General features: G+C 36.9%; 1 pseudogene; it reads right to left on the bottom strand.

Moving 5' to 3' along the window:
* Positions 1 to 1,734: 1,734 nt before the first annotated feature.
* LOC132604147 (uncharacterized) lies at positions 1,735 to 12,286 on the bottom strand (annotated as a pseudogene).
* Between the last annotated feature and the right edge of the window lie 5,368 nt (positions 12,287 to 17,654).

The raw sequence follows: 17,654 nt of genomic DNA, 5'->3' as shown, positions 1-17,654 counted from the left end.
CTTTGATGGAATGTACAGTCCTCTGTTTCACCATAATGTTAAAATATTGAACGTCATATATTAGTTCCCATCTTAATGTATTAATATATTCATTGTTTTGTTAGAAGATTTTAGGATGATTCTTTTAGTTACAGTCCTTTTGGTGGAAGAGTTAGACCAAAGTGGAAAGTCAAGTCTATCAAAAGCTTAAACCTCTTTCATGTTTTTTTTTCCCTTTACTGTTAAATATGATATACTATTTGGAGTATGCATAACCAGGCTTGTTTTGTTAAATGTTTAGGAATCATGTTTAATAAGGTTTGCCTGGTTACATATTCTTTAGCTGCTATGGTTGTAAATCGTCTTCGTATTTGGCTTTGAGTGTTTTGTTCGAATAGCCCTTATGAGTCTGCCGCTAATCTTTATTTATTTTTTTCTCTTTGCATGTACACTTTGGGAGCGAATGGAGTCACAAATCACGACTCTCTCAAAATAGAGTTTCAAAAAAAAAGGAAACTTGGCATTAATACATTACCCGTGCATGGAGTCGACACATGTCCTTATTCCTTAATCTTATCCTACAACAAGAAAGCGATGAAATTCGCTTGAAGCCCGCCCATGGCGATTCCTTTTAAAATTTTCAACTTTTTCACTCTTTTTTTTATTTTGTTTGAATGTGTGTTGAATGATTTCTTTGGATGCGTGTTTGATATTTTGGATACCTGATATAATGACTTAAGCTTAGCATGCAACTACCCTTTAAATGTGGAATTGAATCAATCGAGTTTGCTAAAAAATTAAGCCCAACTTCAAAACCATCCACATAACATATTTTTTCTTCAAAACATAAAAAAATTTGCATAAATGTTAGTTTATTTTGAGAGATAAAAAAGGAAAACTAAATTAATGGATAACTCTTTCATTTTAGTTCCTTTCCAACGCTTGAAATACATATCTATTTAAAACAACTTTCGCACAATATACATTAAACTAATAGTCTTTCTATGAAATTTTTAAAATTTATTTAATGTTAATCTTACATTAACTCTTTTTAATTTGTGAGTCGGCATAACTCACTTTTTCCCAAATACATATAAACATCACATGTTCCGCATCTTTTAGTTTATTTCAATTAAACTCTTGTATGCAATTACTATTTTCTGTCAATTTTACTTTAAACAACTTTATCAATACTCACAAAAAAATCATTTTTTCTTTCGATAATATTACATTTACACCTAGCCTAATTAAATTTTAGTCTGGTCGGTTAACCATTGTTAATGGGTCTTAAAGGATGCCTAATACCTTCGCTTTAGACTAATTGAACCCTTACCTAGAATCTTAAGTTTTGCAGATCTTAACAGAGCTAACTTTAAAAATAACTTTAATAAACTTTAGGTGTCCTAATTCACCGTAAATAATTAGGTGGCGACTCCTTAAACAAAACAAAAAAAAAACAGGAATTTCTAATATGTCGTACTTCTATTTAACCTCCGCGGGTAAAAATGGGGTGTGACAGTACTGTAATTCTGATATCAAATGTTTGTAAGGGCATTTGATCTCAAATTTATGTGGCAAATACAGTAGGTACATTACCTTCATGATGACCGGAATATCAGCAGAAAGAACAACATAGCAGAGATATGGCCCTCCTATCATCCTAGCAATGCTAAAGATGACTGCAAATGAAACCTGCAAAAGATCAATCTTGTCTTAGAGATAGCTAATAGTAACTAAAGGAAGTCTTGTCGTACTTAGAAAAGGATGATTCTAAAATATCATCCTAGTAATGCTAAAGATGACTGCAAATAAAACCTGCAAAAGATCAATCTTGTCTTAGAGATAGCTAATAGTAACTAAAGGAAGTCTTGTCGTGCTTAGAAAAGGATGATTCTAAAATAGGTGCCAAGCTGAGAAAATCAGCAGAATTTTTTAATACAAGAAAATAAAGGCATTGTTCAATACATTTATTTTATAAAATAGGAATTCCAAACCGTAAAAGGCAATATGAATTCAAACAACTCCTCTCACTCTCAGGGACGGATTGATCACCACCTATTAGGGAAGGATCTCTATCATTAGTTCATCAGAAGCCATCAAGCGCGAAAGCAACAAAGTTTGTTAGTTGTGAGGACATTGGGGAATAAGAGGTTTATGGTTCACTCCATAGGCGAACCAAAGATTTAGAGTTAGTGGGTGAAAAATAAATGTGATATTCATATATATAGTTAGATGTACATTTTAATGAAACTTTGTTGTTTATATACAGTTGGAGTCAACTATATGCACTTTAATTGAAGTTCCGTTGCCATATATACTTGGAGCCGCAAGCAATGAGGTCAATTGAACCATCAGAATCTGTTCTAGATAATCCTCTGGTTCATTCTGCGCGAAATGAAATTTATTACTCTGCTTTTATTATTTCTTCAAAATTGAAATGCAGATGAATTAAACAATTTGAGAAACTAACATCAACAGCAAAGTTAAGGTCAGTGTCTCTGTATCCAAGTTCTTTGAGAAGCTCCCTCAGGTGGAGAAATGGACTGGAAATCTCTGTTATCCACAATCCAGCAACCATTTCTGAACCACTCTGCAACAATAGAGAGTAAACATTTGGTACTTCTAAGTTCTAATTAGCTAATTAAAAGATTAAAACTCATTAAGGATGTGCTTGGTATGAAGGAAAATATTTTTCACGGAAAATGTTCTCTATGAAAAATAAGTGGTTTCGTACTTATTTTCTAGTCTTTGATAAATAAGCAGAAAATGCATTTATACATAATCTAGAAAAACACATCGTCAAGTGATTGGGGGTGGGTGGTGCGTAGGGGCATTGGGGGTGGACAGGGGTTGAGGGTGAGAGTTGAAATAAGACAATCAACGTGGAATGTCACATATAGAACTAGTTTTCCTTACTTCCAATAGGAAAGTCATGTTTTAAAAAAAAAATTGTTTATCTAGAGAAAACGATTTTCCAGAATATTTTGACCAACCAAACATAAATTATTGAAACAAAAAATTCATTTTCCTCCCTATCAACACATCCTAAAAAGAAAAAGAAAAAAAGGACTTGTAATTAGGAGGAGATATAGTTACCAATTTATAAGCAAAGCCAGCTCCAATTCCAACAATACACACCAAATGGTGAATTAAGTTATCAATCTTCACTTGCTTGTCAAAGAGGCAACATATGAAATCATAAATAAGATAGGCCACTGTCACTGCAAGTGCCTTCCTCTGTTTGATTTTTTCAGTCATTGTTAGATCATAACTTGAACATAGGAAAAGAAGAATTAAGATAGGAAAATTATTTCAAGGGGTGTGATGCAGCAACCCTTTGGAAAGATGTCACTTACAAAACAAAATTTAGTTTAACACTTACAACGTTCAGAAGAAACTACTTTAAAACATATTCATAATGATTTAGCAGCGGAAATGGGTCCATCCGAAAAAAGTTTAAAAGTGCAATATATTTGCCACCAGAAAACTCACGAAATCCCTTTCTGAATAAAAAGTAGAACATGAAAGTATCAATTTAATGTGATAGCATCCTTTGTAAAATAATCAACCCATTATAGAAAGTACCTAACGTGATTATATTTTCATTCAATAACACTCCAGGTTCATAATATACAAGAATTTCAAACTTGCAAATATCAAAAGATAACTAGTATCCTCCTTTGTACATAATTACAAAACAAAATGCTAATTTAGTAAATTACATGTGGCCTAATGATTAATAAAGTAAAATGCAATGGTGGACGGATATAGAGATTATTGAATGCTCAAGCACCCATTGTTTTGACTATGTTGGACTATATGGATGTGGAATTCCATAGTCTAGGTTCAGTTTTTATTACAATGTATTATTTGTATCGGGCTGAGCCCATTCTTTATAATGTATTATTTGTATCGGGCTGAGCCCATTATTTATTATTGGACACTCTGGGTCGGGTCACTATAAAAGGACCAGCCCAGATATTTTGAAATTCAATTGATTTTACACAGAAATTTTTTTTTATCTCTCTACACTCTCTTATTCTCTCGTTCATCTGTTGCATAGTGGATGAATCTCACTCATAATTTTCACATTTTCTTTCTAGATTAGGCTTGTTATCATGGTATCAGAGCCTAGATCTAGGTGATTTTGATTTTTTTCCGATTGAAAACAATTGGATATTTCGATTTCAATATATTCTGTTCATTTCCGCTGCTTCTTTAAGAAACTGATGAAGTTCGAGCTGGGTTTTGATGGTTGATTTACAGTGTAGTGGTCCATTACGCTAAGTCTTTTACAGGAATCCAGTGTTTCGAACAAAATTTGAAAAAACAAATCACGAATCTAGGGTTCGCTGCAAATCTAGGGTTTGTTGTCGAGTTTTTCTTGATTGAAGGTTGTTGTTCCTTTCGGTTGCGAAGGAAAAGGGTATTTCTTCTCTATTCCCGATTATTTTGCTCGTTTACTTGCATTACATGTCATTGTTGTTGTTGCGATCGCGAAGGGAAAGGGTATTACCTGCAATCCTGTTGTTGTTGTTGTCAACTAGTGTAGCTGTTGTTGTTGTTGAGTTGTTGTTGTTGTTGAACCAGTGTAGTTCTATATTGTGGCCTGATTGTTGTTGTTGTTGTTGTTAAACTAGTGTAGTTCTAGATTGTGAAACATGCCTAATGACCCTGTGACCAATGCCTCTACTACACCTGCAACTGCTAACATCCCATCTCGAACTGCTTTTCACGAGGATGGTTACACACATCCATGTCAGCACCTTTATGTCCATCCATCAGATGTGCTTGGAGCTTCTTTAGTTCCTGTGCCATTTGATGGGACGGGATATGGAAGTTGGAGAAGAAACATCTTGGTTGCCTTATCAGTTAGGAACAAACTAGATTTAATTGATGGTACATCTCAACGACCTCCAGATGGTTCTCCTTTAACTAGACAATGGCAAAGGTGTAATGATCTTGTCATTTCGTGGTTGACAAATTCTCTCACCAAGGACATCGCACGTAGTGTTGAATATTCAGAATTGGCTAAGGACATTTGGGTTGAATTAAAGGATAGATATGGTAAGGAAGATGCTGCTAGGGTTTTTTTAGCTCAAAAAGGACTTGGCCCATATTTCTCAAGGCTCTCTAGATATTGCATCATATTTCAACAAGATTAAGCAACTCTGGGATGAGATTGCTGCCCTGTCCATTAGCAGGGTCACTTCTTGTACATGTAGTGCTAGGTCTGACTATCACAAAGATGAGGATGTGCAGAGAGTCTACCAGTTCCTCATGGGTCTTAATGACACATATGTTCAGACTAGAAGCAACATTCTCATGATCAAACCTTTTCCATCTGTGAGTATTGTTTACAGCATCCTTCTTTCTGATGAAAAATAGAGACAAGTCTCTTCATCCTCTCAATTTTCATCCACCTCTGCCTCTTTCAATATTGGTCCATCTAGACAGTCTTATCCCGCCAAGGTTGCCTTTGACACTCCAAAGAGTACTCTATTTTGCAAGTATTGTAAAAAGACCAACCACAACATAGACAAATGCTATAGATTACATGGTTACCCCAGTGATTACAAGTTTACAAAGAATAATACTGGCCAATCCAACAAGAATGGACCTAAGAAACCTGCTGCTGCTCATGCTCATGCAGCAGTTGAAACTTCTTTTGACTTGGGCCCACCTGCTGTTCAATCTGTAATCCCTGGCCTGAGCAAAGATCAACACTCTCAGTTGTTGATGTTACTGCAATATGCTCAACTTAACAATGATGGCACTACTACATCAGCATCTGCTCACTTTGCTGGTAAGATAACATCAGACAATTCATTGCTCAAATCTTGCATGCTTTCTCAAATAGATAGTTTTGTCTGGATTATAGACTCAGGAGCTTCTGACCACATGACTTCCCATAGAGACCTACTCTTTGACTTACATCCCTTACCTGTTCCTTGTCTTGTTTCCTTGCCAAATGGATACAAGGTTAAGGTCACCAGTGTGGGCTCATTACAATTACTACCCAACTTAATCCTTCATCATGTCCTTTATATACCTACTTTTCAACATAATCTCATTTATGTGCATAAATTACTGGACAATCTTGATGGCTTTGTCCTTTTTACCAAGAATTTATGTTTTATACAGGGTCCTTCTCTGAGGATGCCTCTGGTTCTTGGTAAGCTGGATAAGGGCCTATACAAGCCGTTGCAGCCTTCCACATCCCCAGTTTCCTCATGCAATTTTACTTCCCCTGCTGTTTCAATTTCTGGTTTTCCTTTTACAGATCTCTCCACACCTGTAAATACCTCTCATGCATGCAATTCTGCTATTAATAAAATGGATGTGGTTTGGCACTATAGACCTGGCCATATTCCCTTTACTAAGATGAAGTCTATTCCTACTTTAGTGCATCATTCTGATCTTTCTTCTGGGCAGTCTTTTATTTGCCCTGTTTGCCCTCTAGCAAGACAAACTAGGCTTTCTTTTGGTGATAGCTCTATTAAGAACACTGCACCCTTTGAATTAATCCACATAGACACATGGGGACCATATGGTTCCCCTACTTATGATGGTTCCAAGTATTTTTTTGACTATTGTTGATGATTTCTCTAGGGCTACTTGGACCCACCTCATGGGTGCAAAGAGCAATGTCTTTAACCTCCTTAAGTCCTTCATTGCCATGACAGAAACTCAGTTTGATCTTAAAGTCAAAGTTGTTAGGAGTGATAATGCTCTAGAACTAGGTTCTAGCACTGTTGGGTCTTTATTTTTTTTTCTGAAAAAGACATTGTCCATCAAACTTCTTGCCCTCATACCCCCACAACAAAATGGGGTGGTAGAAAGAAAACATAGATACCTTTTAGAAACTGCTAGGGCTCTTCTATTCCAATCTCATCTTCCTATTCAATTTTGGGGTGATTGCATTCTCACTGCCACCTATCTCATTAATCGATTTCTAACTCCCATTTTACACAATAAAAGCCCTTATGAGGTTCTTCATCAACAACCCCCTACCTATTCTCATCTTAGATCCTTTGGCTGTCTGTGTTACTCTACGGTTCCTAAAGTTCACAGAGATAAGTTCCAGCCCAAGGCTATCCCATGTATATTTTTGGGCTATCCTTTTGGAAAGAAAGGTTACAAGTTGTTCAATATGCTGTCTAAGTCATGTTTTGTATCTAGGGATGTCACATTCCATGAACATGTCTTCCCCTTTGCAAAGGGTTTTCCAACTGTCCCCTCCACTGCTCACTTCTCCCCTTCAACCTCTTCTGTTTCCCCACTCCCTCATGACTCCTCTGATTCTCATCTGCAGGATGCTTCCCCTGTGCAACCTGATTTCCCTATAATCCACTCACCTGCAGTCTCTCCACCTCTTGTTCCTTCCACTGACCTGCCTCCATCCATTCCTTTGAGAAAATCTTCTCGAACTCATAAACCACCTTCTTACCTTGCCCAATATGACTGTTTTTCTTCCTCAGTGAGCTCCAGCTCTATTGCTTCTGGCCTTGCTTCTACTTGCAGTCAGCTTCCTGCATTTGAGCCTCATACCTACTCTCAGGCAGCAGCTGTCCCTGAATGGCAAGTTGCTATGAGGGCTGAGTTTGCTGCTTTGGATGCTAATAAAACTTGGGAAATTGTTGAGTTACCTGTAGGCAAAAAACCCATTAGTTGTAAATGGGTCTATAAAGTTAAGTATAAGGCTAATGGTACTTTGGAAAGATACAAGGCTAGGTTAGTGGTTAGAGGTGATACTCAAGTAGAGGGTGTAGACTTTCATGAAACTTTTTCACCTGTTGTGAAGATGACCACTGTCAAAACTCTCATTGCTGTTGCCATTAAGCAGCAATGGCCACTTTTCCAACTAGATGTGAACAATGCCTTCCTCCATGGGGACTTGGATAAGGAAGTGTTTATGAAACTGCCCCCTGGCCGGTTTGTTCCTTCCCACTCTTCCACCTCTCCTTTGGTATGTAGGCTACAAAAGTCCTTATATGGGTTGAGGCAGGCATCTAGGAAATGGTATGCCAAGTTATATGAAGCTCTTTGCTCTAGGGGTTACACTCCCTCTCTCAATGACTATTCCTTGTTCTCCAAAGGTTCTGGTGATTCCCTTGTTCTTTTGGTGGTGTATGTTGATGATATCATCCTCACTGGCACTGACATTGATGAGATTTCTGAATTAAAGAGTTTCTTGCATGATCAGTTCAAAATCAAGGATTTAGGCTCCTTGCACTATTTTCTAGTAATTTAGGTTTTATACTCTGTCCACGGGGTTTTACTTCATCAGAAGAAGTTTGTTCATGACCTTTTAGTCCAATTCATGTCTGAGGACTGTTCCTCTGTTGTTTGTCCTCTTGAATTGCATGAGAAACTCCTTGCCAACTCTGGGGACCCTCTTCCCAATCCTGAGAATTATAGATGTCTGATTGGCAAGTTGAATTTCCTAACCCACACCAGACCTGATTTGTGCTTTGCCATGCAACATTTAAGTCAATTCATGCAACACCCCTGCATTCCTCACATGAAGGCAACCTTACATTTGTTGAGATACCTGAAAGGGACGTCTGATTTTGGTCTTTTTTTCAACAACACTCCTGATTTGTCCATCAAGGCCTATAGTGATAGTGATTGGGGTTCCTGTCCTAACAGTAAACGATCAGTTTCTGGGTTTTGCATTACTTTGGGTGGTAGCATGATTAGCTGGAAGTCCAAGAAACAGCCTGTGGTGTCTCTTTCATCAGCTGAGGCTGAGTACAGGTCCATGAGTAAGGTTGTTGCTGATCTTACTTGGCTCACTCGACTGCTGTCTGATTTTGGTGTTTCGATTTCCCTTCCAGTTCCCCTTTTGTGTGACAATCAGTCTGCCATCCATATAGCTCGCAACCCTGTCTGATTTTGGTGTTTCGATTTCCCTTCCAGTTCCCCTTTTGTGTGACAATCAGTCTGCCATCCATATAGCTCGCAACCCTGTTTTCCATGAGCACACTAAGCACATCGAGCTCGATTGTCATTTCGTGCGCACCAAGCTGCTGGATGGCTTAATCAGCCTTGCTCACACCTCCAGTGCTTCTCAGTTGGCCGACATGTTCACTAAGCCTCTAGTTGGTGCTGTTCATCATATTCATCTTCGCAAGTTGGGTGTTATATCACCCTCCAACTTGATGGGGGGTGTTGGACTATATGGATGTGGAATTACATAGTCTAGGTTCAGTTTTTCTTACAATGTATTATTTGTATAGGGCTTAGCCCATTCTTTATAATGTATTATTTGTATCGGGCTGAGCCCATTCTTTATTATTGGACACTCTGGGTCGGGTCACTATAAAAGGACCAGCCCAGATATTTTGGAATTCAATTGATTTTACACAGAAAAAAAAAGAAACAAAATTTTCTCTCTCTACACTCTCTTATTCTCTTGTTCATCTGTTGCATAGTGGATGAATCCCACTCATAATTTTCACATTTTCTTTCTAGATTAGGCTTGTTATCAGACTAGGGGTGTACATAGACCGGATTGGTTTGAATTTTTTTAAACACTAAACCAAACCAATTGTGTCGAGTTTTTAATTTTATACACCAAATCAAACCAATAAAATTCGGGTTTTTCAACCTCGGGTTTTCTCGGGTTTTTCGGGTTTTTTTTAGAAAAGCCTTGATACAAAACATATAACTTTTACTTCAAATATTTCTTTAGTCCTAGTAAGATACAACTATATAATTAAGGTGTTTCATAAGAAAATAACATAGAATGTGAAAAGAGTGATGACATTGTATTAAAATATTCAACAAAAGATAATAAAATTGGTTAAATTAAATATTGTTAATTAATAAGTCATAAATAAAATGACCATAATATAAAAATACTAAGTCATGCTAAAATAAGTACGGCTGAAAAGTATTAATTATATGACAAAAAAAAAAACTTAAGTTATGTATTTTCACTCTCTAAACCAATTATGCAGAACTAAAGAAAAGATATCCAACATTATTGTCATTCCTAGTGGTACATTAAATTTCTTTTATTAGTATTAGTGTTGAGTTGGTTTTAGTTTGGACTTTATATGAGTTACTAACATCCATAGAATATAAAACTTATTGACATTCAAAATTCTAAGTTCAAGCTTGAATAATATGATAATAGATAAAAAACTACGAAAAAATTTAAGAAATATTTATAAATTACATTACAAATAAATATTTTAAAAATTGAAGTTGGTTTGGTTCGGTTTGACTTTTTTTAGCTAAAACCAAATCAAACCAATTATGGTCGGGTTTTTTTTTTCAACACTAAATCAAGTCAAATCAAACCACTTATCGGGTTTTTTCTCGGTTTATCGATTTGGTGCGGTTTGTCGGTTTACTTTGTACACCCTTAGTTTTGACCCTAGCACTATATTGTGATTAGTACAACTTAGCAACTCTAGAATTAAGAAAGATAAACCCTGATATCAAAAATTGGGTCCGTCATTGGAAACTTACGGGAAACTAGAATGTAGATTTCAGTAGAGACAAAAAATTCTAGCTAAGTTTTTCTAGTCTACCTAAACTTTAGCGGATTAAAATCAGTACCTACGCTAGTAGCGAAGTAGGTATCTGGTAAAATTAATGTTTTTCGGGGCGAGCCTTGGGGGGCGTACCAAAAATGCCCCGGGGCGATGGGTCGGGGCGAAAGTCTCCAAAGGTGTACGCCCAGCAATTCGGGGCGTACGCCCAAGCATTTGGAGCGAGTTTTTTTTTGTTGGGGCTTGTTGAGGCGTAAGCCCAGAAAACTTCTTCGAACTAAAACGAAATTTGTTAAATAAGTCCTTAATATAATGCCCAAATTCTCAAATGTTTTAAAAAGGAATTGAAACATTAAATTTAAAAGTCAAGACCTTTTTTTATTGCTAGAATGCCTAATATATATTCTTTTCCAATTATTTATCTTGTCTTCTACTATCTCAAAAAAGTAACGAGCAGCCACTTGTACTTGTAAGTAGCGTATAATAGATTGTTCTATTTAGTTTTTTTGTGAGGGTGGAGCATATATATATATATATATCACTTATTTATAATTTTTCTTCAATATTTTACGTTATTTCACCTATTTAAAAGTATTTATTATAATTATATCATCTTATAAAATACTAAAACTTAAAACCCCATGGGGCTTACGCCCCGTGCCTCGAGACTTACGCCTCACTGAGGCAAACGTAAAACGTCCCGCCTTACGCCCTCGCCTTTTAAAACACTGGGTAAAATAATTAAAGTGCACGCAAATAGCATGTCTATCATCATTATAAAAAATAAATAAAAAACAACTAAGACCAGAAAATATTACCTGGTATAATGACTGTGGATCTAGGAAGAATTATGTGAAAATATAATTTCCTTTCCTATATTTTGTTCAAATTCTGTTTTAATAACATCTGGGTTCAAATGCCACGTGTCATCATTTTATTTGGTGGAACAAAACTTATGGGAGACTAGAGTACTTCAAAATCAGTAAATAAAAAATATTATTCTTATCATCTAACTAAACCTTGGCGGACTGACCAGTATCTATGCTACTAGAGATAGTATCTGGTAAATAATTAAAGTGCGTACGAAGTGACCTAAACATCATCATTATAAAAAGGCATAGTATATATCACACCCTCAAATATGGCCTTAGCTGTCAAGTATGTCCTTCAACTTTGGGTCGTAGGCACCTCAATTTGTCTCCGCTTTATCAATTGAACACTCTTAACTTACAAAATGATCATTTAGATGCCTCAACTTGTATACCTCGAAAAGTTATATGCTACGTCAGCATTTATATTTACGTGTTCAACTTCATACAAGTAGAGGTGTCTACTTGTGCGCACCCAAAATTGGAGAACATACTTGCCAGCCGAGGCCAACTTTGAGGGTCTGTTTATGTATTATGCCTTATAAAAATAAAGAAAGAATTAAATATACCTGCTTGGGAGAAGGATTTGAAGCCAAGGGACAAATTGGGCAGCTCCAATCTTGAACAGAGATAGAAGCCAAAGTCACTGCTAAAGATGCATGATTGTAGAAACCAAACGGTTGCAAAAATCAAAAGAACGTTTTGGCAAGGCCTTTCTTATTAATAGAAACAGTGTCGCCCACGATATAACTCCAAATAAAACAACACTTATTATTGAATCTTCTTCCATTTAGAGCTCTGTCTATTTTCTACTTAAAATAAGAAATCAAAAATACCAATTCTTTTTCAGGGGTTTTCTAGACTGATTATTATCATAAATGGATATGTGATTCTAGGAAGAACAGGAAGTTGAGGAGCAATAATTAAAGTTGCATTAATGGTTTTTTCAAGTGCCGGAAGTAGAGGTAGTTGGGGAATTTCACAAAGTAGTTGGAGTTCATTATAGAGGCCGAGTCCAGTAATTTTTGTCCAAATCCTATAATTGTATTTAGAAATCCATTAAATATGTATAAAATTTAAAAATTCACTTACTAACACTTGATTACACTATCATAGAATTTATAACCATAAAGTATAAATTCTGATTTCGCCATGTAACGCCATTTTATTTCTATATTTATCTTGAGCCTGTTTTTTCTGTGTCTACATTACGAAATGCACTAGTGTGGTTACTAGAGCAGGGGATTTGGGGTCCGGAACTAAAATGTCCCCCAAAAAAATATTTTGAACCAAAATACCTCAACAAAAAAAAAATTATCAAAGTACCCATAGCGCAGTAAAATACTGCACTATAGCAGTAACGGAGACGGAGCCGTTAAGTGCTATAGCGCAGTATTTTACTGCGTTATAGAAAAAAAATATTTTTTTTGGTACTTCTATAACGCAGTAAAATACTGCGTTATAGAAGTACCAAAAAAAAAAATTCTTTCTATAACGCAGTAAAATACTGCGTTATAGAAGTACCAATTTTTTTTTTGTATAACGCAGTATTTTACTGCATTATATAAACAGTACAAAAAAAAAATTGGCCAACTTTATTTTTTGCAACACTTAGTGTTATTTTTCATACTTTGACCAATAATTAGTCGTGTGTCAAGATCCCGAAACGTCAATATTTTATATAGAACCTAATATTTTTTTCTGCGTACAATAATGTAGCCCCAATACATCAAGGATACGTAGACGTTCGGATCGTCATTTTAGAGGTTGAAAAGGTGCCCAAAGTAAGTTTTGTTTGAAAAAACTTAGTGTTTTTTCCATACTTTGACCAATGATTAGTCGTGTGTCAAGACTCCGAAACGTCAATATTTTATATAGAACCTGATATTTTTTTCTGCGTACAATAATGTAGGCCCAATACATCAAGGATACGTAGACGTTCGGATCGTCATTTTAGGGGTTGAAAAGGTGTCCGAAGTAAGTTTTGTTTGAAAAAACTTAGTGTTTGACTGTAAGGTAAGTTTAGTCAACTTTATGTGTCGAGAAAATTAGTCAGCTTTATTTTCAAAAATTGAAACCGTAGAAGTGAAATTGACATTCACAGCTACATTACCCCGGGATTTTTACGTTGAACTTTATTGCGTATCACCATCTTATAAGTAAATAAACTGAAAATTTCATGCCAATTTGGGGGAAAATCGAAATTGAATGGGATAAAAGGTGTTTTTTTTAAATTCGGCTCGGCCAAACCGCCTTGCGGCATTTTGTCCGCATAGATCTCGAAAAAATACGCAAGTTAAAAAAAAAACGCGTAAAAAGGACGTCCGAGCGCAAAGTTATGACCATCTAAATTTTGACGACTTTACAACTAGTTTTTGTCCCTATATTTTTTAGAATTATATTTATATTCAAAATAAAGTTATGTCTTGATTAAAAAATAACACGCTTAAATCAAAATCTTAAAAAATAAAACACCCTAAAGTTTCCAAACAAAACTTACTTCGGGTACCTTTTCAACCCCTAAAATGACTATCCGAACGTCTACGTATCCTTGATGTATTGAGCCTACATTATTGTACGCAGAAAAAAATATCAGATTCTATATAAAATATTGACGTTTCGGAGTCTTGACACACGATTAATCATTGGTCAAAGTATGGAAAAAACACTAAGTTTTTTCAAACAAAACTTACTTCGGGAACTTTTTCAACCCCTAAAATGACGATCTGAACGTCTACGTATCCTTAATGTATTGAGCCTACATTATTGTACGCAGAAAAAAAATATCAGGTTCTATATAAAATATTGACGTTCGGAGTCTTGACACACGACTAATCATTGGTCAAAGTATGGAAAAAACACTAAGTTTATTCAAACAAAACTTATTTCAGGCACCTTTTCAACCCCTAAAATGACGATCTGAACGTCTACGTATCCTTGATGTATTGGGCCTACATTATTGTACGCAGAAAAAAAATATCAGGTTCTATATAAATTATTGACGTTTCGGAGTCTTGACACACGACTAATCATTGGTCAAAGTATGGAAAAAACACTAAGTTTTTTCAAACAAAATTTACTTCGGGCACATTTTCAACCCCTAAAATGACGATCCGATCGTCTACGTATCCTTGATGTATTGGGCCTACATTATTGTACGCAGAAAAAAATATCAGGTTCTATATAAAATATTGACGTTTCGGAATCTTGACACACGACTAATTATTGGTCAAAGTATGAAAAATAACACTAAGTGTTGCAAAAAATAAAGTTGGCCAATTTCTTTTTTTGTACTGTTTATATAACGCAGTATTTTACTGCGTTATACAAAAAAAAAATGGTACTTCTATAACGCAGTATTTTACTGCGTTATAGAAAGAAAAAAAAATTTTGGTACTTCTATAACGCAGCCAAAAAAAATATATTTTTTTCTATAACGCAGTAAAATACTGCGCTATAGCACTTAACGGCTCTGTCTCCGTTAGTGCTATAGCGCAGTATTTTACTGTGCTATGGGTACTTTGGTAACTTTTTTTTTGTTGGGGTATTTTGGTTCAAAATGTTTTTTTTTTGGGGCATTTTGGTTCCGGACTCGGGGATTTGAACCTTTCCGGAAATGGTTACTTCAAGGATAATTAAAGGTAAACATATAGTCAATGTAAACAATAAAAGACACAATTTGACAAGTAAATGTAACTGTTGGGTCCATCCCATAATTTGAGGAAGGAAACATCTCCCTCATTTTAAGGAAGAAAACATTTCCCTTGTTTTGAGGAAGAAAACATATTCCTTGTTTTAAGAAAGAAAACATCTTCCTTGTATTTGACAAATTGTCAAATGCTTGCTTGAGTCACAAATGACATCAATAGGTTCATTTCATCCCTATAAATAGGGAAGCCTTCTATCATTTGTAGCATCACCAAGAGCAAGAGAGAAAAACAGTAAGGAAAACACTTGAGTGAGATATAGGTATTAAGTTTAGGATTGGTTTTTTGTAATAGTTGAGTGTGAGAGTTGCTCCTCCTATTGTAATTCTGTTCCCGTTATGAATAGAAGACTTTTCCAATCCTAACAAGTGGCATCAAGAGCTTGGTTAATCTTCTAGGCCAATCTTTTAAAGTTTCGTAAAAAATTTAGTCAAAAATTTTTTGTCCCAAAATTGTGCTCTGAGTATACCATTAGAAAGATCTCGTTCCGAGGATTCCGAATATATTTTTTTCGAAATTTTTCGACCACCGGAAGGCCTCTAAAAGACCAGTCAAAGTTTCCTTGTCCATCATCGCCGCCGCTGCTCCGCCACCTTCCGGCCACCAGCTCGCCGGAGAAGACGACCGGAGAAACCCGATCCGACCAACCCGTTTGACCAGAACCAGATCTGGTCAAAGTCCAATTGCCACATCATTCTTTTGTTGACTCTTTCAACCAGCCAGTGATTAAACCGGCCCGGTTCGGTTTGAATTAGTGCAGCCCGGTTCACTCTGTTTTTGTTCGGTTTTCAGATTGGTCAGATCGGTTCCCTAGGTTTTTTACCATTCCGAATTCAACCGTGAGTCCCGTTTTGCCTAATTCTGCTTCCACAGTCCAGTACAAGCAGATTAGGTGCACTATATCATGGAGAAATCATCATCGGATACCATGATTCCGCTAACATCCTCAAATTATAACATGTGGAAACCTCGTATGGAGGACTTGTTAAATTTGAAGGATTTAGCCGAGCCGCTCGAAAATAAAGGTGCCAAACCCGACAAGAAGACAGACGAAGAATGGGCAAGAATGAATAGGAAAACGGTCGCACAAATTCGACAGTGGATTGACCATAGTGTATTCCATCATGTCGCACAGGAAACGAGTGCTTACAAACTTTGGGAAAAGCTTGGGAGCATGTACCAAGCAAAAACGGCTCGAAATAAAACATTGTTGATGAGGCGATTGGTAAATCACAAGCTACGTAGCGGTACCTCTGTCACAGAACACACAAGTCAGTTCCAAGATCTCGTGAACCAGCTAAGTGCAGCCGAATGGGTTCTCAAAGATGAGGAGCAAGCAATCTTCCTCCTAAGTTCTCTACCTGATAGCTGGGAGACTCTTGTCGCCACTCTCAGTAATTCCGCCCCCAATGGTAAGGTGACCATGCAGATGGTCACGGACGCCTTAATAAACGAGGAATCGCGAAGAAAAGAAGTCGGGGTAGATCAATCATATGCCCTTGTTTCTGAAAATAGTGGACGCAACGGTGGTAGAAGCGGAGGTAGAGGAAGAGGCCGAGGCAAAGGTAGAGGTCGAGGTCAAAGTAGAGGAAGATCTCAAGTTCGAGGGAGATCACGAGAGCGGGGAAAGTCCGTCAATACCAACACTTGGTTCGAGGGCTATTGTAACTATTGTGGCAACTATGGCCACAAGAAGGTGGAGTGTCGAAAGCTTAAACGAGAGCAGCCTCAAACTAACCAGAGTTCGAGCAAGGAAGATGGTGAGACCATGGTCACCATGTCACCAGACATTGCACTTGTTACATGCGGAGAGGAAGCATGCCTACACGTGGGCACAAATGATATTGAGTGGGTGATTGATACTGCTGCATCATTCCATGCCACTCCACACCGGGATTTGTTCAGTACTTATAAATCTGGAGACCACGGCGTTGTGAAGATGGGAAACACCAGTTTCTCGAGCATTGTTGGCATTGGTGATGTGCACATTAAAACCAGCAATGGAAGCTCACTTGTGTTGAAAGAGGTTCGTCATGTTCCGGATCTGAGATTAAATCTGATCTCAGGAGTAGCTCTGGATCGACAGGGGTATGGAAATCTGTTCAAGGATGGTACGTGGAAGCTATCCAAAGGCTCTATGGTTATTGCTAGAGGACATATTTATGGTACTCTTTACAAAACCAATGTAAAGTTGTATCGACCGAGTCTCAATGCAGTTGAAGAATAGACATCGCCAAACTTGTGGCATAGACGATTGGGCCACATGAGTCTGAAGGGATTGACGACTCTTGCAAAGAAAGAAGCCATCTCAATAGATAAAGACGTAACTTTGGATCCCTGTGATCACTGTTTATTCGGGAAACAACATAGAGTTTCTTTCAGTTCCACCAGAAAGAATCATTCCGAGTTGCTGAGCCTTGTCCACTCTGACGTGTGTGGACCCATTGAAGAAGAATCGCTTGGTGGTAGCAAATACTTCGAGACATTCATCGACGACGCATCACGGAAGGTTTGGGCTTATTGTCTCAAATCGAAGGATCAAGTATTCGGTCGTTTCAAGACATTCCATGCTATGGTAGAAAGGGAGACTGGAA

The sequence above is a fragment of the Lycium barbarum genome, chromosome 7, assembly GCF_019175385.1.
Source record: "Lycium barbarum isolate Lr01 chromosome 7, ASM1917538v2, whole genome shotgun sequence".
Lineage (NCBI taxonomy): Eukaryota > Viridiplantae > Streptophyta > Magnoliopsida > Solanales > Solanaceae > Lycium > Lycium barbarum.
This window is presented reverse-complemented; position numbering and strand designations above follow the sequence as displayed.